This window comes from Acipenser ruthenus, chromosome 4 (assembly GCF_902713425.1).
Source record: "Acipenser ruthenus chromosome 4, fAciRut3.2 maternal haplotype, whole genome shotgun sequence".
NCBI classification, from domain to species: Eukaryota; Metazoa; Chordata; class Actinopteri; order Acipenseriformes; family Acipenseridae; genus Acipenser; species Acipenser ruthenus.
The window spans coordinates 66,300,111-66,324,852 of NC_081192.1; positions in this window are offsets into that span (position 1 = coordinate 66,300,111).

The window sequence follows — 24,742 nt, forward strand, 5'->3', positions numbered from 1 at the left end:
AATAAAGTAAAACTTAGGAAATATCATCTTGCAATTAACAGGTTCCTATGATGTTGTGTACGGTGTACTCCCCTATTTCAAACTTTGCATATGATTCGTATCAAATTAGCTTTATACTGGGCTTGTTTGTATCCAAATGTCTCATAGGGAGCTCAAAGCAACCCACGAACACATATGAGTGAGTCTTAACGGGGCTGACAGACCACCCTGTAGTGTATGAACTATCAAGAGTACAGAAAATATAAATTGTGTTTATACTAAATTGCCAGTATAATACCATCATAATCCTTTCACACAGCCAAAGGGATCATGTGAGTGCCACTTTCAAACCTGTCAGTTAACAGATCGTTTTCATGGCAATGGTGATTCACCCATAAATTACAGCATTGCACACTGTCCTTTCTATTTGTGAATTCACTTCCTTGTCAGCCTGTAAAGTTAACAATTCCTTAACTTATTCTGGTCTCCAATTACTACCTTGTTCTTGATCCGCCATTGTAACAAAAAATACCCAACACGTCCGGTATACAGTCACGTGGGATATTGACTTTCAATCCACGCCCACTATAATACTTCAGTGTCGGCATAGTCATTCACACAGGATTTAAGACGGTTGAGTGTCTCTCACAAGGTGGTTCAAAGATGGCATAAAATATGATGGCTCTGTGATGGTATAGGCAATTCACACAGACCAAAATGCCACATCAGTGCCAGTTCTGAGCCGTCATAAGTTGTCTGTGTGAAAGGGGTATATGTCACCTTCTTTTTTAAATTTTTTGTGCGAACATGCATTTAAGAAAAATAAAACCGTGCTTAGTTCTTCTCAATGCTGTGAAAGAGAGGGCTGGAAATGTCCGCTCCACTCTCCGCTCCAGCAACTAACCCACTCCATATTCAACTGGCTTGCTCCGCTCCCCACTCTGTACTGCTCACAATTTCTGTCCCCAACGCAGGGCTGCATAAACCAATATGCCAATAACAGTATTTGCCATAATATGCATACGGACCCCAAAATATGGGTTAGCGTAGAGCCCCCACGTCCTTTAATCCGGCCCTGATAACATGTGTTTATATACAGCAATAGTGTGTTTATTTAAAATAGAAGATAGTTGACAATGAAATGTTACCTTACAGTGGTATTATTGATCCACCACATATGTGCAGTGTAATGAATGACATTGCAATACCACATTGTTGTGTATTTTGGCATTTTTTTTAATATATTGTTTTATGATGGACTTACTAAATTTATAGTTTTTTTTATCTTGTTATAAAGTAGGTGCCATTGATGATGAGGTCAATGTGAAGTACCAAACTCAGCCTTTAGGTGTGCTGTGTGATGAAAGTAATAATGCCAGCTGGACCTGTGTGCTGTATAGGCTGCTGCCAAATCAGCCACCTACACCTACAGCACAATAAGAACCAGAGTTTGTTAGAGAGCATATCTAAACAAACAGCATCATGACGACCAAGGAGCTATCAAAACAAGTCTGGGATAAAGTTCTGGAGAAGCACCAATCAGGGTTGGGTTATAAAAAAATATCCCAAACTTTGAACATCCCCCGGAGCACCGTTAAATCTATTATTAAAAAATGGAAAGAATATGGCATAACCGCGACTCTGCCTAGAGAAGGCTGTCCACCAAAACTCAGTGACCAGGTAAGGAGGGCATTAGTCAGAGAAGCAACCAAGAGGCCAATGGTAACTCTGAAGGAGCTGGAGAGATCCACACCTGAGATGGGAGAAACCGTCCATGGGACAACTATAACCCGGACGCTCCACAAAGCTGGGCTTTATGGAAGAGTGGCGAGAAGAACGCCATTGCTGAAAAAAACCCATATCAAATCCCATTTGGATTTTGCCAAAAGGCATGTGGGAGACACAGCAAACATGTGGAAAAAGGTTCTCTGGTCTGATGAGACCAAAATTGAACTTTTTGGCCTTAGCGCAAAACGCTATGTGTGGCGCAAAGCCAACACTGCTCATCACCCTGAGAACACCATCCCCACGGTGAAGCATGGTGGTGGCAGCATCATGTTATGGAGATGCTTTTCATCGGCAGAGACTGGGAAACTGGTCAGGATTGAGGGCAAGATGGATGGAGCCAAATACAGGGAAATTCTAGAGGAAAACCTGTTTCAGTCTGCAAGAGACCTGGGACTGGGGCGGAGGTTCACCATTCAGCAGGACAATGACCCTAAACACACAGCCAAAGCTACACTGGAGTGGTTTAAAACAAGAACCTGAATGTCTTAGAATGGCCCAGTCAAAGCCCAGACCTCAATCCAATTGAAAATCTGTGGCAAGACTTGAAAATTGCTGTTCACCAACGGTCCCCATCCAACTTGACAGAGCTTGAGCAATTTTGCCAAGAAGAATGGGCAAAAATTGCAGGATCCAGATGTGCAAAGCTGGTAGAGACTTACCCAAAAAGACTCACACCTGTAATTGCTGCCAAAGGTGCTTCTACCAAGTATTGACTCAGGGGGGTGAATACTTATGCAACCAACAAATGTCTTTTTTTTTGTTTAATTAACTTTTGAGTCACAATAAAAAATATTTTGCACCTTCAAAGTGTTAAGTATGTTGTGTAAATCAAATGGTAAAAATCCCAATTAAATCCATTTTAATTCCAGGTTGTAACACTACAAAATGTGGAAACGTCCAAGGGGGGTGAATACTTATGTAAGGCACTATATATATATATATATATATATATATATATATATATATATATATAGATAATGAACAGCCTGTTAGATAAAATAAAATAAAATAAATAACATATCTAACAACCACCTTTTTTAACATACCGGTACTTTGGTGAGTCTAGTTTTTAAATATTACCATGGTGGGCCGAGAACACACCAAGCATGAAGGGATTAAGAAAAAAAGCCTTTTTATTTTCAAAATAAAATGTAGTCTACTCTGAGAGCTTTTAAATTTGTGGGCTCTCATGCAGGGGTAATGTTAACAATATTAATTCCAGGTCAGTGATGTTTGTTTATGATCCAAAAATGCTTTGAGTAGCATATCAAACTAGATTTAGGAAGTCAAATAGACAAACTTCTCTGGATGTGTCACTACAATGGAATCTCTTGCAGAAGATCCTAAAGGGATAATCAAATCATTTCTCATTCAGCCTGTCTACATTTTCCTACCATTAATCAAAATGTTAGCAGGGCACTTGGGGAAAAACTGTTACAAAACTGAATTTGATTACCGTACTTAATGGCTGGAGAGCTGCATTGCACTAGGTTAATGTACTTAGCCTTAAAGAAAAAATACTTTATCTTACTGAAAATGTTACTATTATAATAGCAGTATACTCTACTGTAGAAAACCTAGCAGAAACAATAGCAGACCACACTGTTATCAGCGATGGCAACACATCTTGGTCATGATACAGTAGTACGCATTGGTTCTAACCTTTGTAAACCAGAAAATAAAATATGGAAGCTGGTTTACTTTTGCTAGTAGATGCTTATTCCGCACACTCAGTTGGAGTTGCTGTCATTACACCTGAAGTCCCTGAACTCAAATCCCTGGTTTCCTCTGTGGCTGTAATGTTGGTGTGCTGGATACACAGGTAGGTGGTGGCTGTGGTTGACTGTCACACTGGTGGGATTTACACAGTACACTCTCACGGCCCACTTTTTCTTTGGAATTGCAGAGAACTTTGTTAAAGGGAAATATTCAATCCCTAAGTCCAATTTTCTTACTTCTCATTTGCATATAATAAGTTCTATATCATTTAGTTTCTATTACTTTATTCTAATTTTCGCTCAGGTAAGGCCACCCCATTATTAAACTCACTTCCTGTGCAGCACGTATCAGGACCCCACCTAACCCCACATACAGCGCTCCAGATAAGGTTTTGGGTCATTAAGTAATTTACCCTCCAATTTAAACACTACAGTACATGCGTAAAATGTATTTTGGGTGAGTCAAAGTTACAGAATACCTCGATTTGAGCCAAGATCCTCAGATTCTGTGGGCTGCACAGTCAATACTGCACCACAGTCAGTCACACTGGGCTTGACTACTGTTTGTTCTTCCTATAGACAATAGATTGGTGATCACGTTTTTTGTGTGTGTGTACTGTTACAAAAACTTGGTCTTACAATAAATACTTCCCTTTCCTTATTTTCCACCTGAAAAAAATTCTATACTTTTTTGCAGCCAATTAGTCCTGCTGCCTTAATAATATTATAGTCCAAGAAGCTGCTACTCTCAATGTAGTTATCTACTGCCTTCCCCAAATCTCCTCTCACTAGTACAAGGCTGTTACAGTTTTTATAATTGTTTTTTGTAAATCTTCCTTTTCTCAGTCTCTGGTGCTCTCCCTTTCCAAGTTGACAGACACACTCCATGGAATTGTAATCTAAAAATATTTTTAGTCACTAGCAGGGATGTGCCGAGAGCCGTCACGGGCCCCAGGGAAGGTTGGTATGTGCCCCCCCCACCCCCACTATCTAACAGTTTTTTAATGAACTTCATTCCCGACTTGTCTCTACTCATACAATAGCCACACAAATATATGCTGCTGTTACACCACCTACACAAAATCATGATAAAAAAAATCTGATTTAAGAATATTTTTAAGCACTGTATAACTTTTAACCTGCAAAAGCATGTTAACGGATACGTCACTGCAATAAGGGGTCTGTCGGTCTGTATACCAGTTTTACACTTTACCGCAGTTAGGTACATTACAGTATTGATACTGTTACTGTTATGCTACAATTATTGTAATTACGGTATACGATATACAACGGTTAATGCTATTTTTGTGTTCCTATGAACAATGTGAATGAAAAGGCCATTTCCATATGAACACCTTTGTAATATTCAATGTCCTGTACAAAACAAGTTTCAGTACTGCTCAGCTTTCTCACCTTGCCTTACACTTGAACACTCAATCCACTTCAGCTTTACTGTCAATCACCATCCCATCATATCCATCATCTTACATTTTAACTTTCATTTTACTTTGAACTACAGAACAAGAAAGTTATAAGAACATAAGAAAGTTTACAAACGACAGCAGGCCATTCAGCCCATCTTGCTCGTTTGGTTGTTAGTAGCTTATTGATCACAGAATCTCATCAAGTAGCTTCTTGAAGGATCCCAGGGTGTCAGCTTCAACAACATTACTGGGGAGTTGGTTCGAGATTCCCATGATTCCTTGTGTAAAAAAGTACCTCCTATTTTCTGTTCTGAATGCCCCTTTTTCTAATCTCCACTTGTGATCCCTGGCCCTTGTTTTTTTTTTTTCAGGTCAAAAAAGTCCCTTGAGTCGACATTGTCAATACCTTTTATTGACAATCTTCTTTGTTCAAGACTGAATAGATTCAATTCTTATAGCCTGTCTGCATATGACATGCCTTTTAAACCCGGAATAATTCTGGTCACTCTTCTTTGCACTCTTTCTAGCGCAGCAATATCCTTTTTGTAGCGAGGTGACCAGAACTGAACATAGTATTTTAGATGAGGTCTTACTAATGCATTGTAAAGTTTTAACATTCCTTCTTCAATTTCAGTATCTCCCATATGGTATTTATAATGCACATTTGTATTGCCTGCATGCAGTACCTTACACTTTTCTCTATTAAATGTCATTTGCCATGTATCTGCCCAGTTCTAAATACTGTCTAGATCATTTTGGATGACCTTTGCTGCTGCATCAGTGTTTGCCACTTGCAAATTTAACAAGTTTGCTTACTATACCAGAATCTAAGTCATTAATGTAGATTACAAATCGCAGAGGACCTAATACTGATCCCTGTGGTACACCACTGGTTACCTTGCTCCATTTTGAGGTTTCTCCTCTAATCAATACTTTCTGTTTTCCACTCCCTAATCCATGTGCATGCATTTCCTTGAATCCCTACTGTGTTCAGTTTCAGAATTAATTTTGCAGGACTTTGTCAAAAGCTTTCTGGAAATCTAAATAAACCATGTCATATGCGTTGCAATTATCCATTGTCGATGTTGCATCCTCAAAAAAATCAAGCAATTTAGTTAGACACGATCTAACTATTTATATATATATATATATATATATATATATATATATATATATATATATACATACTATATATATATATACAGTATATATACACAATTTCCTAAAACCATGCTGGCTGTCTCCCAGGATACTGTTACCATATAGGTAATTTTCCATTTTGGATCTTATTATAGTTTCCATAAGTTTACATATAATAGAAGTCAGGCTTATTGGTCTGTAGTTACCTGGTTCGGTTTTGTCTCCCTTTTTGTGGATCAGTATTACGTTTGCAATTTTCCAGTCTGTCGGTACAACCCCTGTGTCAAGAGACTGTTGCATGATCTTGGTTAGCGGTTTGTAAATAACTTCTTTCATTTATTTGAGTACTATTGGGAGGATCTCATCCGGCCCAGGTGAGTTGTTTATTTTAAGAGCTCCTAGTCCCTTTAACACTTCTGCCTCTGTTATGCTAAAGTTATTTAAAACTGGATATGAACAGGTTGACATGTGGGGCATGTTGTCTGTATCCTACTTTGTAAAAAATTGAAAAGTAATCATTTAATATATTTTCTATTTTTTTCTCTTTGTCTATGTATCTCTTTGAATGTTATAATATAATATTGCAAGTTTACATATATATATATATATATATATATATATATATATATATATATATATATAGAGTGGCTCTCAAAAAGTATTCACCCCCCTTGGACTTTCTACATTTTATTGTGTTACAACATTTTTGCCACTGATCAACACAAAAAAAAGTCCATAATGTCAAAGTGAAAAATAAAATCTACAAATTGTTCTAAATTAATTACAAATATTAAACAGAAAATAATTGATTGCATAAGTATTCACCCCCTTTGCTATGACACACCCAAATAAGCTCTTAGTTGAATGGAGTCCACCTGTGTGCAATTAAGGTCTTTCACATGATTTCAGGTTAAATACACCTGTCTCTGGGAGGTCCCACAGTTGGTTAGTACATTTCCTAACAAAAACTACGTCATGAAGACGAAGGAACATTCAATGCAAATCCGGAATATGGTTCTTCAAAAGCACCAATCAGGGGTAGGATATAAGAACATTTCCAAGGCATTGAATATCCCCCGGAGCACAGGAAAGTCCATTATTAAGAAATGGAGAGAATATGGCACAACTGTGAATCTGTCTAGAACAGGCCGTCCTCAAAAACTGAGTATCCGGGTGGGAAGGGCACTAGTCAGGGAGGCCACCAAGAGGCCTATGGCAACTCTAAAGGAGTTACAGTCTTCCACGGCTGAGCCGGGAGACACTGTGCATACAGCAACAATAGCCCGGGTGCTTCACAAAACTGGCCTTTATGGGAGAGTGGCAAAAAGAAAGCCATTGTTGAAAAAAAACTCACATCAAATCTCGGCTAGAGTTTGCCAGAAGGCATGTGGGAGACTCTGAGACCAAGTGGAAGAAGATTCTATGGTCTGATGAGACCAAAATAGAGCTTTTTGGCCTCAACGCTAAGCGCTATGTTTGGCGCAAGCCTAACACCGCACATCATCCTGAGAACACAATCCCTACAGTGAAGCATGGTGGTGGCAGCATCATGCTATGGGGATGCTTCTCTGCGTCAGGGCCTGGAAAGCTCGTGAAGTTAGAGGGCAAAATGGATGCAGCAAAGTACAGAGCAATCCTGGAGGAAAACCTGCTGAAGTCTGCAAGAGACCTGGGACTTGGGAGAAGATTCCTCTTCCAGCAGGACAATGACCCCAAACATACAGCCAAAGCCACACTGGAGTGGCTTAAAAACAAAAAGGTCAATGTCCTGGAGTGGCCCAGTCAAAGCCCGGACCTCAGTCCAATTGAGTATATGTGGAAATAGTTGAAAATTGCTGTTTACCAAAGGTCCCCATCCAATTTGACGGAGCTTGAGCAATTTTGCAAAGAAGTGTCCAGATGTGCAAAGCTGGTAGAGACTTATCCAAATAGACTCATGGCTGTAATTGCTGCCAAAGGTGCCTCTACCAAATATTGACTCAAGGGGGTGAATACTTATGCAATCAATTATTTTCTGTTTTGTATTTGTAATTAATTTAGAACAATTTGCAGATTTTATTTTTCACTTTGACATTATGGACTTTTTTTGTGTTGATCAGTGGCAAAAACTCCTAATTAAATCTATTTTGATTCCATGTTGTAACACAATAAAATGTGGAAAAGTCCAAGGGGGGTGAATACTTTTGAGTGTATATATATATATACATATATATATATAAATATATATATATATATATATATATATATATATATATATATATATATATATATATATATATATATTCTTATTTGCTTTATTGACCAAACAATATGGCTGTGAAGCAAATAAACACAGAAAAATTATTTTTTGTATTCCAACGCTGCAGATTGAATATACTTAAAAGCCCAGTCACTTATTCACCAGTCACAAACACACATTGCAAGTGGGTGGATTCAACCATACTTTTTAAATTTTTTACTGATAACCCGGACTTACTGGTTACATGTTTCTGGCAATTCCCAGCAGGTTACAATTAGCATTTGTATGATTCATTCTCTAGCTCCCGCTTGCAGTATATTAACATTTCACCATTGAGACTCAAGCTGTGCAGCAAAATTGCTATCCATATGCATTAAATTTAAATATCATGCGTAATTCATATTTTTTTCAACTTGAAAGCTATCTGACCTCAGTCAGAAGTGAAATAGCAGACATCCATGTGTAACTGATGCACAGTGCAACACATTATATTAATGTTTGTCTTGACATTGAGGCAGACCACTGACCTTCCTTGGAGTAGATGGAAACAAAGCTTTAGAGTCCTACTACTATATGGTGATTACAGCATAAATTGGCTTCACTTGATCCAAAGTAAAAATACATAATTTCAGCAAAATAATATTAAGAGTTTTGTGAGAATATTGATATACTATTTTTTTTTTTTTTTAAATATATATTACCCATGAAAATTGCTTTAAAGTTGAGACCATGTTAAGCTATTGAATCAAAACTAAACAAAAAGGCATTTAACAGCTGCCAATTGAATTGTACAGTATGTGCCTGAAATAGTAACGCACTGCACTTTTTTTTTTACATGAATTAGTTGCATCTACATTTTTTGCCACTCTATGGATTTTAAAAGTTTAAACTGCTGCTTGTCTTCATACATAAAATACAGTTTACCAGATCACTTTGTTTGCATGACTTCCAATGTCTGTGTCCACTCCCATGGTTAAAACCAGTGATAAGCTTTTCAGGATTTTAAGAGTTAAGAAAATGTATTGGAAAACCTTGGTTATCCTACTTTAAATTACTGAAAAAAAAATAAAATAAATAAATAACAAACACCTCACCCGTTGTGTTCAATTGTAATTGCATTTGTATGAACTGTATCAAAATAAAAGGGCTCAATTCAGTAAATACATATAAGATTAATATTATCTGTCTGAATTAATTTCTCATGATTGCAGTGACAGTAAATTACAATATTGTTAGTTATGCAGAAATAGCTTGTTTTAGATTACAGAAAACAGTTTTAGAATGTGCAGGTTTGTGAAATGTGCACACCATGTGAAAAAGGTGTTTACCAAAATGTCACTGTAATAAAGCATGTTAATATTAATCAATTTTAATTTTACAAGAAAATGTAGAGTCAGCACAGTTTTATTAAATGTGATACAATTAACTTTGAAGCCCTTGTGATCTTGACCTCTCATGTAGAAGCAAAATTGCTAAAATAAATCATTTTAATATATAATTTAGCTATTGCATTTCATTTTGTGCATGTCCTTCACATTTCTTTTCTAAGTCACTACTAGGCACAAACCAATAACATTGTGACAGCTTTGAATATACAGCATGCCAGATGTATATACTATTGAGCATACAATGCACCATGCTGCCTGAAGACAGAATAAAGACCTGAGCAGCAGCAAGCTGAGGTATTGAAACCAATCAGCGGTTAGAAGAGGGCTTTATTCCATTGGTGATATAGATTTAAAAAGACTAAAGTTGGATCCCCAGCTGGTTCAACTGGTAAAGACACAACCATGTGGTATGCAGGGAGAATCATTCAATTGATTTGTATTCTGTGTGCATTGTTGACAATCTTGGATGGGGAGCTGACTGGGAGTTACATATTCCCTGGCGCTCCCTCGGGTGGGGAAATTCAATTCATTAGGGACCGTTTCACCTCTCCTTGCTACAACGGACCCTACAGGCCCGGAGTGCGGGACATCTGCAGGGCAGGCCTTGTCCATCCACTGCTGGGTTTCTGGGTTTTGCCAGGTGGGTAGGAGATCTCCCATTGCCTTTCAGTTCCCCTGAGCAGTTTTTGGGGGTTGCTGCAGTGTGGGAACACCATTTTCAGGCTTTGTTATCAGAGCAAGGTAGATATTGCTGTGTCCAGATATAAACCAAAGGCAGTGATAACCTGTCTGTGCCAATTGATTATGTAGGTAAGAAGGCAACTCACTTTACTTATTTATCACCACAAAATAGACCTGGAATTGGCCATTTAATTCTGGTATATAACGATTCCGTTGTTATAAACTGTTTTATTAGAATGAGCCATTTAAAAGGTGCTGAATAACAAAAAAACATCTTCTCTCATACATCACAATCTAAAACTGTAGCTCAGAAACCAATGAAATCATCATCAAGCAGTTTCAAAGCAATACCTCCAGCCATAAAATAATCCTGACCTTTTCAAAGTTATTGCTTGACCGTTTACTTTATTTAGGAAAGTTTTTATTATAAAGTAGAATGAAAAAAGAGGTTATTTTAAGGAATACTATTTAAGCACAAACATCTGCACTTAGAATACTTTGCAAACCTAAAACTCAAAAGTCTCAGATTTCATTAGGGTGTGAAAACAGGGATATCATGATTTTAAAAAGTCATGAATACGGTTGTAACCACAATTTTATTTTCCCTCTTAACCAGTGCTTCCCTCCCAGTTCAACAGTTCAGTTAATTTTCTCCCACTCTTTCCAAGTCCAGTATACCACTAAATAGTGTGCCAATATGTAGCAACCCCAAACTTTGACCAAGAGAAGGGAGCAATCTCAATAATATTTCATTAAATAATTACTTTATTAATTAAGTGGGTTTAATGACTACAACAATTTGAAGCAAGTTAAACTCCAAATAATTGAAAACACGTTCTTTCTTGAGATAAAGATCAAGGAGCAAGTGAGATAAACAAGTCGTTTAAACCATTAAGCACAGAAATTATATATATATATATATATATATATATATATATATATATATATATATATATATATATATATATATATATATATATATAAAAAAGTGGCTCTCTAAAGTATTCACCCCCCTTGGACTTTCCACATTTTATTGTGTTACAACATGGAATCAAAATGGATTTAATTAGGAGTTTTTGCCACTGATCAACACAAAAAAAGTCCATAATGTCAAAGTGAAAAATAAAATCTACAAATTGTTCTAAATTAATTACAAATATTAAACAGAAAATAATTGATTGCATAAGTATTCACCCCCTTTGCTATGACACACCCAAATAAGCTCTGGTGCAACCAATTGTCTTTAGAAGTCACATAATTAGTTGAATGGAGTCCACCTGTGTGCAATTAAGGTCTTTCACATGATTTCAGGTTAAATACACCTGTCTCTGGGAGGTCCCACAGTTGGTTAGTACATTTCCTAACAAAAACTACGTCATGAAGACGAAGGAACATTCAAAGCAAATCCGGAATAAGGTTCTTCAAAAGCACCAATCAGGGGTAGGATATAAGAACATTTCCAAGGCATTGAATATCCCCCGTACCACAGTAAAGTCCATTACTAAGAAATGGAGAGAATATGGCACAACTGTGAATCTGTCTAGAACAGGCCGTCCTCAAAAACTGAGTATCCGGGTGAGAAGGGCACTAGTCAGGGAGGTCACCAAGAGGCCTATGGCAACTCTAAAGGAGTTACAGTCTTCCACGGCTGAGCCGGGAGACACTGTGCATACGGCAACAATAGCCCAGGTGCGTCACAAAACTGGCCTTTATGGGAGAGTGGCAAAAAGAAAGCCATTGTTGAAAAAAACTCACATCAAATATCGGCTAGAGTTTGCCAGAAGGCATGTGGGAGACTCTGAGACCAAGCAGAAGAAGATTGTATGGTCTGATGAGACCAAAATAGAGCTTTTTGGCCTCAACGCTAAGCACTATGTTTGGCGCAAGCCTAACACCGCACATCATCCTGAGAACACAATCCCTACAGTGAAGCATGGTGGTGGCAGCATCATGCTATGGGGATGCTTCTCTGCGTCAGGGCCTGGAAAGCTCGTGAAGATAGAGGGCAAAATGGATGCAGCAAAGTACAGAGCAATCCTGGAGGAAAACCTGCTGAAGTCTGCAAGAGACCTGGGACTTGGGAGAAGATTCCTCTTCCAGCAGGACAATGACCCCAAACATACAGCCAAAGCCACACTGGAGTGGCTTAAAAACAAAAAGGTCAATGTCCTGGAGTGGCCCAGTCAAAGCCCAGACCTCAGTCCAATTGAGTATATGTGGAAATAGTTGAAAATTGGTGTTCACCAAAGGTCCCCATCCAATTTGACGGAGCTTGAGCAATTTTGCAAAGAAGAATGGGCAAAAATTGCAGTGTCCAGATGTGCAAAGCTGGTAGAGACTTATCCAAATAGACTCATGGCTGTAATTGCTGTCAAAGGTGCCTCTACCAAATATTGACTCAAGGGGGTGAATACTTATGCAATCAATTCTTTTCTGTTTTATATTTGTAATTAATTTAGAACAATTTGTAGATTTTATTTTTCACTTTGACATTATGGACTTTTTTTGTGTTGATCAGTGGCCAAAACTCCTAATTAATTATCCATTTTGATTCCATGTTGTAACACAGTAAAATATGGAAAAGTCCAAGTGGGTGAATACTTTTGAGAGCCACTGTATATATATATATATATATATATATATATATATATATATATATATATATATATATATATATATAGTAATAAAGTCATTCAAGGGCACTATATAAGCTTGAGGATGGAAAGAGCTTTATGTCCTGTGATTTCACTGTACAACCACTAGAGGTCTTGGCCTGACTACACGGGAGTCAGGAAGAAACTACATTGCCCAGAAGGTCACAGGGTTTGACTTGTTGGCCCAGTTAATTGATTTATTGTTGGTAGGTGGATTTAAATCAGGTAATTACAAGCCCTTTAAAAGGGACAGGTTCAACCCATCTGGAGGAGGTGTGTGTGGAGCTGGAGAGAAAAACTAAAGAGAACAAATGCGTTATTGAAGAAATTAAGTTTAATATTTGTTTTTGTTACGGGTAAACGGCTAGCTGTCCCGTGGTTAGACAGGGCTTCCTTATAAAAGCTGAGTTAGCGCTCCTTGCCGGAGTTAGGTTTTTGTTTTGTTTGTTTGTTTTGTTATAGTGAATTAAAATAAATAAATAAAGAACACCAAGAGTGTTGTTGAACTGCAATTCAAGTCTCCTATCTGTGGTTTACTACAAGACCTACTACACCTCAGGGTCATGTCATCACAATATATATATATTGTGAGACAGCAGGGAGGGGGTTAAAACCTCTCTGCAGTAAAAACATGTGCGGAATGTTTTCTGTTAATTGTTTTATTGTTAATTATCACCTGCACCTGGCTATGATTGTAAATTAGAGCCAGGTGCAGGGTTTGTAAGGAGAGCAGTCAGTCTGCTCTAGGCTGCTGAGTAGAAGGAGGCAGGAGAGGTGCTCTGTCTCCGAGTAGCCAGAGAAGAAGTAAGTGCGGTGTGACACCAGTGTGTTTTTGTAAGGACGGGAAAACAGCTTAGCTGTCCCGTGTTAGGAAGGGTGTTCCTGGAAGTTGAGTTAGTGCTCCAAGAGGAGCTAGGTGTTTATTTTGCTTTTGTATTTTGTGTGTTTTTGTTTACTTTTGTGTTTATTAAAAATAGCGCACTAGCGCTCAAAACTCCAATTCATTGTTCTGGGTCGTATTTTTAAAGGGGCACGAACCCGAGTGAGTTGTGCTTTGTCACATATGGTGGAGAATGCGGGCAGAGAGTGTGGGCACCCCTACGACCCAGAAAATGGATTTTAAAGAATTGATCGCAATGATCAATCGTAACACCGCTGCTCAGAAAGAGCAGACAAAGAAGTGGAGACAGGAGTGGGGGCTACCGGATCCGGAGCCGACAGAGCTAGACCTGCTACTCCAAAAGTGGGAGCAAGCAAGAGGTACCCTGCTGACTCCAGCTCCAGAGCCCAGAGAGGAGGAGCTGCCGCTTCCGGAGCCCAGAGGGGAGGAGCCGCCGCTTCCGGAGCCCAGAGGGGAGGAGCCGCCGCTTCCGGAGCCCAGAGGGGAGGAGCCGCCGCTTCCAGAGCCCAGAGAGGAGGAGCCGCCGCTTCCGGAGCCCAGAGGGGAGGAGCCGCCGCTTCCGGAGCCCAGAGGGGAGGAGCCGCCGCTTCCGGAGCCCAGAGGGGAGGAGCCGCCGCTTCCGGAGCCCAGAGGGGAGGAGCCGCCGCTTCCGGAGCCCAGAGGGGAGGAGCCGCCGCTTCCGGAGCCCAGAGGGGAGGAGCCCAGAGGGGAGGAGGTGAAAAGCATACCTCCACCACAGCCCCGACCACCACCCCTACAGTCCAGTTCGGCGCCGCTGCGTCCAGTCCCTCAACCCTTGCTCCTGGACACCCTGCCGGTCTTCCTGGACCTCCCTGTGCTGGACCTGGAGCCCAGGAGTCTGCAGCACTGGCCACAGCTCTGCCCCTGGTTACCTGCTCCGCTCTCCCCGAGCACCCAGACGTCGCTGGGCTGCTGCCAGACGTCGCTGATGCTCCCCCTGTTAGCTGCTTCGCTCCCCCTGGGTGATCGGACATCACTGCGCCAGTTCCCAGGGGAAGACCTGTGTCCACTGCGGCATCCTCCAGTGCCCCGGCCTACGCTTCGGTCGGCCCTGTTAGCCCGGTGGGGTCCCGTGTTGCCGGTTTGCGGTCCCTTCCTGGCAGCGCCGGAAGGACCGACCCATCCTCAAGCCCGCCCGTGGAAGAGGGCGGCAATGGACATTGCTGGACTTGAGGCTGGGTTGTCTTTTAAGGGTGGAGGGAGGTGGCCGTGGCATGGCCGGTGTCTTGAAAAGACATGGGGGGGGATGTCTGAGACAGCAGGGAGGGGGTTAAAACCTCTCTGCAGTAAAAACATGTGAGGAATGTTTTCTGTTAATTGTTTTATTGTTAATTATCACCTGCACCTGGCTATGATTGTAAATTAGAGCCAGGTGCAGGGTTTATAAGGAGAGCAGTCAGTCTGCTCTAGGCTGCTGAGTAGAAGGAGGCAGGAGAGGTGCTCTGTCTCCGAGTAGCCAGAGAAGAAGTAAGTGCGGTGTGACACCAGTGTGTTTTTGTAAGGACGGGAAAACAGCTTAGCTGTCCCGTGTTAGGAAGGGTGTTCCTGGAAGTTGAGTTAGTGCTCCAAGAGGAGCTAGGTGTTTATTTTGCTTTTGTATTTTGTGTGTTTTTGTTTACTTTTGTGTTTATTAAAAATAGCGCACTAGCGCTCAAAACTCCAATTCATTGTTCTGGGTCGTATTTTTAAAGGGGCACGAACCCGAGTGAGTTGTGCTTTGTCACAATATATATATATATATATATATATATATATATAATATATATATATAGTGAAAGATTTGCACTCACTCGGGTTCATTTGCCCCTTTTAAAACACTGACCCAACACAGGATTTAAGTTTTCAAAGTGTGTTGCACATTTTTTTATTTACAATAACAAAAATAAACAAACAAAATCTTACCTCCGTTTTGGAGTACTGACTAAACTTTGCAACCCTTTTACCCAGCGGTACTGGACTGGTTCGCAGGGCTGGTGGTCGGGGCTGTGGTGGAGGTGGGCTCCTCACCTCCTCCCCCTTCCCTGTATCTGACGGCAGCAACTCTTGCTCCAATGCAGGCTTTTCTTGTTCTACCGCAGGCCTAGTTCTGTGACCTCTTGCCTCAGTCTCCTGGTGCTTTCCTTTTGCGCTGTCGCGGCCTGATTCAATGCTCTGATCATTTCTTTATGTCCATACTTCTTTTTATTTTTTTCAGTTGGTTCAGATAGGGGCACTCTTAACCACTGCCACCATATTTGAAAGATTTGCACTCACTCGGGTTCGTTTGCCCCTTTTAAAACACTGACCCAACACAGGATTTAAGTTTTCAAAGCATGTTGGGCATTTTTTTATTTACAATAACAAAAATAAACAAACAAAATCCTACATCTGTTTTGGAGTACTGACTAAACATTTTGCAGATTCCCTAAACTAATACAAAAACAATACTTTTTTACACACAGTTTACAAAAACCCAGAATTAAACCAATCGTAGGTTTCACAGTACTTTCACCGAGGAACACACGGCTTTACACAGCCTGGCACAACAGCCCTCATTATAGGGTTTGTAACCCTTTTATGCAGGGCTTCATTACATTCAATGGGAGCCAGGTGTACCTCCTATATACTGTATAGCAAATCGATAAGTCAGTACTTAAGTTAAATCATCTAATAAAAGGCCCCCCTATAGTTAAAAGGACAGTATACATTTAACTCTTAGTCCAGTAGTTAATTGGTAGCCGACAGTGTCTGTCGCGTTTGGGGTGTAGCCGAAAGGCATTGAGCCACCCTTGAAGCAGGCGCATGTGAAGTAACCCCAGTTGAATGGCTGAGGACACTGCGGCCATCAGACCCAGTAGTGTCTGGCACAACACTAATTGCACTGTGGACCCTGGCTGAAACAGGGCCAGGCAGTTGTGAATAGCAGCCACCCTGTCGTCTGACAGGTAGGCTCGCATTGTCAGGGAATCCAGCCAGAGACCCAAATAGACCGTACTCTGCACCGGTGTTAATTGGTTTTTTGCATCGTTGAGGGTGAGACCCAGCCTCGACAGATGCTCCGTCACAATCGCTGTGTGGGCCACTGCTCCTTCCTGGGACTGGGAACAAATCAGTCAGTCTTCCAGGTAATTCATCAGCCTGATCCTTTGCAGCTGCAAGGGAGCTAGGATGGCATCCATGCACTAAGGAGAGGCCGAATGGCAGCACAGAGAACTTGAAGATGCTCCCCTGAAAGGCGAAGTGGAGATATTTCCTGTGCGCTGGACGGATAGGAACGTGAAAATACACATCCTTCAGGTCCACTGTTGTAAACCAGTTGCCCGGCCAGACAGACTGGAGGATGTGGTGATGTGTGACCATCTGGAACCTCCTCTCCCTCAAGAACCCATCAAGAGGTGTTTTCTACGAGACGGATGGCTTGTTTTTGAAATAGTGTTTCTACCTCTTGTTTGAGGGCCAAGATCTGGAGCGGTTGAAAGGGAGGTGGTCCTGAGTGGAATTGCAGTGTGTAGCCAGTATGTATGGTGGCAAGCATCCAGGAGTCTGAGGTGCAACTGCACCAGTAGTGCAGATGGTGTTGTGCGAACGGGTGGGTCTGAGGCAAGCCTTCAGGGCTCCTGCTGAGGCGGTGGTGGAGGCTGCCTGGGGCGGTGGGTGCTTGTGCGCTGGGGCTCCACGTCCAGTGTTCCCCCGTCGTTGATGAAGGCCCTTTGTATTCGCTGCCGCAGAGGCCTGGAGGAGGTGCCTTAGGTCACCCCGTGGTGCCGTAGGGATCGGGATAGTCCTAGTTACCGTGGTAACTGCCATCGCCTTCCTCTTCCACCTGCCGGGACACCTCTCGCTCTCTATGAGAGCATTGTAAGATTTCTTCTACCGCTGGTCCAAAGGTATGGCCAGAGGAGATAGGTGTATCTAGTAATGCGGACTTGTCCACGTCAGGGCACTTCGTATGAGACAGCCAAAGCTGTCTGCACGCCACCACCAAGCCTGACAGGCTTCTGCCCAGGGCTTGCCCTTGGAAGTCCAAGATTTGTAACAAAGTGCCCGAGACCACGCGTAGCTCTGATGCTAGCAGCTCGGGGAGGGTTACGGAGTACAGCATTCCATCAAGGTACGCCATTAAGAGGCCTCCTGTGTTCGCCAGATGCGTTACCTACGCTTCAACCTTCTTAAGGTGGGCTTCCGTGATCTCCATTGGCCGTTATTATTTTATTATTATTATTATTATTTATTTCTTAGCAGTACAAGTAATAATACAATTAAGAGCAAGATAAATACAATGACTTTGGTTCAAGCAAGTACAAGTGTGACAAAGTACAATTCAATAATACAGCAGATAACAGTGTCAGTGATAGTTACATCAGGATATGATTAAATACAAAATACTACAGATTAAACACTTTGCAGGGAGAGACAGAGAAAAAGAGATGAAATAGTGATCAGAAAGGTCCAGGGGGGTGACAGAGAGGGTGGAGGGGCAGCAGGCCCTGGAGAAGGTGAGGTCCAGTTGACGGCCAGCTTTGTGGGTAGGAGGGGATGGAGAGAGACAGTCGAAGGAGTGAAGGAGAGGGAGGAATCCAGCAGAGTGGCTGGGGTTGGAGAGATGGATGTTGAAGTCACCTAACAGGACAGTTGGGGTAGACAGAGAAGGGAGGGAGGAGAGTAGATAGTCGAGTTCATCTAGAAAGTGAGCGAGAGGCCCAGGGGGACGGTACAGTACAATTAGCAGGAGTTGACAGGGAGAGGTTAGTTGGACTGCATGAAATTCAAAGGTATTAACAGAGAGTGAGGAGAGATAAGAGGGGACAGAAAAGAGTAAGGAGGGAGAGAGGAGAAGACCAGTCCCACCTCCCTGTCCAGTGAGACACGGGGTATGGGACAGGACATAGAGAGAGGACAGGGCAGCAGGAGTTACAGTGTTATCAGGGGACAGCCAGGTTGCAGTGAGAGCAAGGAAATCGAGAGAGAGTTGGGAGGCAAAGGCAGAGATGAAATCAGCTTTGTTAGCAGAAGAGTGACAGTTCCAGAGTGCACCAGAGAGTGTGCGGGAGGGGGGGAGAGGCAGAGGGATGAGGTTAGAGGGGTTGGAGGAGCAGCAGCGGAGAGGGGGCAGAGGATGAGGGCGAAAGAACAGGGGATGTGAGAGACAGTCATAGCAGGACAGGCAAGACAAATAGGCACAGTGGGAGCAGTGGGGTAGAGGGTACAGACCTGACTAGTAGATGGCTTCTTCCAGAGCGCTGTTAGGTTCGGATCTATTCCAACAGTGTCTCGGCGCAGGCCTCCCCTTGCTGGACTCCCACAGCTAGACTCACGGCTCTTTTGTTGAGGCTCTTCGGTTTGCTGGCGCTTCTTGCTGGTGCGGAAATAGGCTGCTTGATTAATATTACAACTGCATGGCAAAAGAACCAACTAAACTGTATGGAAACCAATCAAATAGCAAATCAACTTCTAATAAATTTAACCACTCACCTGGTACTAATCACACACTAACTCAGCTAATTCAAACACCACCTTACAATGTTACCAAATGTAGTTAGGGCATACAGGATCCTTGGACAGGCCTCCAACTGGGGGAGCTTGCACTAAAGCCGCTATGGTGGAGTCCACCGGAGGGAACTGTGGGAGCCCTACCGCCTCTGCTCCCTCCATGGAGGCAAGTGTGGGCTGCGCTTTTGGACACGCTGGGTGCTGAGGCCGGGTGTTGCCAAGAGGATTTTACCTCTTCCAGGAAGTCCGGGAACACCGGAAAAGGATGGGGGTTGAAGTCTGTGCTGATCTGAAAACAGACCTGCACTGCTCAGAACTTGCCTTCCAGGGTACCTGGAGGAAGTTAGCGGCCCTCTCCATCAGTGCCCGAACTGAGGCAAGCTCGGAGCTGGGGACCATTACCTGGGTAAAGTCTGGGTCCTGAGTCTCCGTCCGCAAGAAGGACTCCTCATCCCAGGAAGCCGCTAGGGAGAGCACATCCTGTTCCTCCTCGCTCATCACCACGTCCTGTTGTTCAACCTCTGTAGCAACCACTGGTGAAGCCGGGGTATGCTCTGGAGCTGGGGCAGGCGCAGGGCTTTGGACCTGCTGCTGACTTAATTGCTCGAGTATTTGGGCCATTTGGCCCTTTAACTCGGCAATATCCCTTACCTGGTCTGCGTTTCTAGCTCTTTTTCTGCCCCTCGAGGGAGATTGTCACAAAGACGGCCGGAGTGGGTGGCGTCAGACCAGATGCAGGAAATAAATAAACAGAGAGATGTGGTTTGGTATAAGCTGGGCGCGTGATCGCGCTCAGCATTTAATAAACAGAAAATAAAAGGTTTTAAACACAAAAACACGGGACACAGCACTACACGCCAAAATAAAGAGACAAACAAAACGGACTACACAGACAAAACACGGTGAGCAGATTTTACTACTACTACTTCTTCTTCTTATTATTATTATTCTTAACATTTACCTCCGCTCCAATCCCGTTTTCCACTCACCGAACACCTAACCACGAGTGACTAAACGTGCATCTATTTATACTGTTTGTGCTGGGATTCAATTACTAATTAATTATTCACTTGAATCCCAGCACGTGAATTCATTACGTGAAACCCTGTGTTCACATATTATATTTTAAATGCACGTGCGTGATGTGCAATCCCGTGCCTAAATACAAATATACACTTTTTAAATACACGTGAAACACAGACCCGTTTATATCCCGTGTACCAATCTATACACCGACATTAACACACGCACGCAACACACAAATGCACACAGGGACGGGGCACATTGCCACATATACCCCCCCTTGTGCGCAGCACACATGGCCTCAACGGCCACCTCCCCCCCTTAAAAATCCAGCAGTCCAGGCCAAAGTCTCGGGCTGGGAAGGGAGGCTTCAGTGGGCCCTTGGCTGGCAATGCTGTTAGCACCCCTGCCGGTAGTGGCACGGCTGACAGCCTGCTGGTCCACTCCTGCAGCGAACTTGCTGCAGGGGATGCTGGTCTCCTGACCTCACCCCCTTCCTTCGTAGCCGGTAGCTCCCCTTGGTGGGGCTCCGACCACAGTACTGCCGGCAGCGAAGAAGCTGCAGTGGGAGCAGGTCTCCGGACCTCCCCCACGATCTCTGGCAGCGAAACTGCTGCTGGGGTTGGTGGTCTCCAGACCTCCTCCCCCTTCTTTGTGGCCGACAGCTCCCCTTTCTGGGGCTCCGGCCACCGTACTCCCCGTGGTGGAAGTATGGGAAGCAGAGACAGCTCCTGCTGTTCTGCTTCTGGCGGTGGTGGAGGCAGAGGCAGCTCCTGCTCCTCTGCTCCTGGAAGTGGCAGAGGCAGCTCCTGCTCCTCTGCTCCTTCCGGTGGTGGTGGCGGAGGCAGCTCCTGCTCCTCTGCTCCTTCCGGTGGTGGTGGCGGAGGCAGAGGCAGCTCCTGCTCCTCTGCTCCTTGCGGTGGTGGTGGCGGAGGCAGAGGCAGCTCCTGCTCCTCTGCTCCTGGAGGTGGTGGAGGCAGAGGCAGCTCCAGCTCCTCTGCTCCTGGCGGTGGTGGAGGCAGAGGCAGCTCCAGCTCCTCTGCTCCTGGTGGAGGTGGAACCAGCAGGTATTCACCCTCTGCTGGTGGAGGTGGGAGGGGCAAGCAGTCCTCCCACTGCGGTGGAGGTGGAACCAGCAGGCATTCACCCTCTGCTGGTGGAGGTGGGACCAGCAGGTATTCACCCTCTGCTGGTGGAGGTGGGAGGGGCAAGCAGTCCTCCCACTGCGGTGGAGGTGGAACCAGCAGGGATTCTCCCTCTGCTGGCAGCTTGGGTCCTAGGGCTGTGGAAGCCCCGACTTCCCTCTCTTCGGGCTGTGGACGCACCGACTCCTCCCTTTTGGGCTGTGGACGCCCCGACTCCTCCCTGTTGGGCTGTGGACGCACCGACTCCTCCCTGTTGGGCTGTGGACGCACCGACTCCTCCCTGTTGGGCTGTGGACGCACCGACTCCTCCCTTTTGGGCTGTGGACGTTCGGGCTCCCCCCACTCAGGCGTAGGACGTTCGGGCTCCTCCCACTCAGGCGTAGGACGTTCGGGCTCCTCCCACTCAGGCGTAGGACGTTCGGGCTCCTCCCACTCAGGCGTAGGACCTTCGGGCTCCTTCCACTCAGGCATAGGACGTTCGGGCTCCTCCCGCTTGGGCTGTGGACGCTCGGGCTCCTCCCGCTTGGGCTGTGGACGCTCAGGCTCCTCCCGCTTGGGCTGTGGAGGCAAAACCAGCAGGCATTCTTCTTCTGCTGGTGGAGACGGGGACAGCAGGCATTCTTCCTCTGCTGGTGGACCTGCTACCTGGGCTGCTGTTCCACTTATAACTGCCTCCAGGTAGCTGAGGACCAACCCCACACCTTCCTCCCAGGTGCTTACGGTCTGCTCCCTCGCATATGCCTCCCATCGCTCTCTGTCCATAAACCGCAGGAACTGGACGACTACTGGGATAGACTGGGCCTCCAGCCCAGCATTTTCCAGCATCCAGTCCCGCACTTTGATTGCGTCTTCTGCCATTTTTTCCCCTCTTTTTTTCTCTTTTTTTTTCCAATCCAAAAATGCTGTTCCTGCTCTGGCCTGAGTCCTGGAGGCGCTGTAGATCCCACGCAGGACACCACGTGTCACAAAGACGGCCGGAGTGGGTGGCGTCAGACCAGATGCAGGAAATAAATAAACAGAGAGATGTGGTTTGGTATAAGCTGGGCGCGTGATCGCGCTCAGCATTTAATAAACAGAAAATAAAAGGTTTTAAACACAAAAACACGGGACACGGCACTACACGCCAAAATAAAGAGACAAACAAAACGGACTACACAGACAAAACACGGTGAGCAGATTTTACTACTACTACTTCTTCTTATTATTATTATTATTCTTAACATTTACCTCCGCTCCAATCCCGTTTTCCACTCACCGAACACCTAACCACGAGTGACTAAACGTGCATCTATTTATACTGTTTGTGCTGGGATTCAATTACTAATTAATTATTCACTTGAATCCCAGCACGTGAATTCATTACGTGAAACCCCGTGTTCACATATTATATTTTAAATGCACGTGCGTGATGTGCAATCCCGTGCCTAAATACAAATATACACTTTTTAAATACACGTGAAACACAGACCCGTTTATATCCCGTGTACCAATCTATACACCGACATTAACACACGCACGCAACACACAAATGCACACAGGGACGGGGCACATTGCCACAGAGATCTAGAGTGATTGTGGTGGCGCTGTGGAGCCTGCGCATAAGGAATACTTTGTGTAAGGCTCGGAGGGTGGGGAGGGGAGGCCTGGGATCCGAAACTGACAATGGCTCTCCTAGACTGGCTGCAGGTTTCTTGGCCAACAAAAGCAGCAGTCTTATTTTCAGGGTGCTCTCTTTGGACCCTGCCAAGGCAGCAGAGGCGTGCTCGATGCCCAGGCACCTCACACACAGGGTGTGTTTGTCCTGCGGAGGCAATTTCTGCCTACAGGACGCGCATGGGTGGAAATTCAACATTTCAGTCAAGGTGTGCAGCTCTGGAGCATCGACGAAGCACCGAGGCGTCGAGGCTGTGTAACACCAAGGCACCGAAAAAACCCAGAGGGGATCGAGTGTGCTGGGTGACGCGCCACAGACGTCGACGTGCCGAGGCGGCGAGTCCTCGAGGCACAGAGGGTATCGAACACTGAGGTACCGAGGCTATAGAGCACCAGGGCCCTGACAGACTCGATGTACTGAGGCTATGGAGTGCAGGGGCACGAGGCAACCGAGGGCACAGTGTGCACAGCTTAAAGCATCGAAGCGCCAAGATGTGGAGTCCTCGAAGCGCCGGGTTACCGTTGCTCTGGGGCAGCGCGGGACCAAAGGCGAGGCGTGGAGCTCAAAAAGCCTCGAGGCGTCGAACTGCCGAGGCACCGAGGATGCCGAAGCACCGAGGCTATAGAGCACCGGGGCATGAAGCCACCGATGTCGGGAAGCGCTTGAGCACCGAGGGCACCGAAGCACCAAGGTGTCAAGGCTTTTGTGCACTGAGGGCGCCTAGGCACTGAAGCTCTGAAGCACCGAGGACCTGAGGGTACTGCGGGCGTTGAGGCCTAGACACTGGGGCGCCGAAGCACCGAGCACCAAGTATCGAGGGCAAAGCACCAATGTACTGGGCTGAGTGTCTTTGTCTAGGCTTCTTGTAGTAACACAACCAGGGGCAGTGCGTAGCTTGCAACGGTGTGGAGCCTTCAGACAATTGTAGTACGGTCACGTGACCAGTGCAGCGCGAAGCTTGCAGTGGAGTGTAGCATCCAAGATGGCATCCGGACCGTGTGGAGCATGCAACTGGTGCAGCGCGTAGCTTGCAGTGGGGTAGTACAGTCATGGACCTGGAGAAGGGGGAAAGACAGACAGAAGAAAAGAAAACACACCTGTGTTTCTTTTTTACACATGAACACACCTCTTTATGGGCGAGTGGTGATGCGTGCGGTCTGCTCAACACTAAGGCCAAGGCTCAATGGAGGAAGTGTGCGGTTGTTGTTTATTTATTTATTTTTAAACTGCAATGCAGTAGAAAAGAGACACTCGACAGCAAGCTTTTTATTTCTTTTTTTTTTTTTTTTACTGTAACAGTAAAATCAATAGTACTCTGCCTATCGGCGGCTTTGATATAAAATGCTCAGCGAATACCTGACAAGCAGGCATATCCCAAAAGTATCATTTGTGATCATCTTCAAATTAAAAGGGAACTTGGGATTTACAAATGTTCTAAATTCATGAGAAATGTGTTTATAAGAAGTACTGAACAAAACAAATATATCATAAATAATTACAACTGATGCTATACAAGTG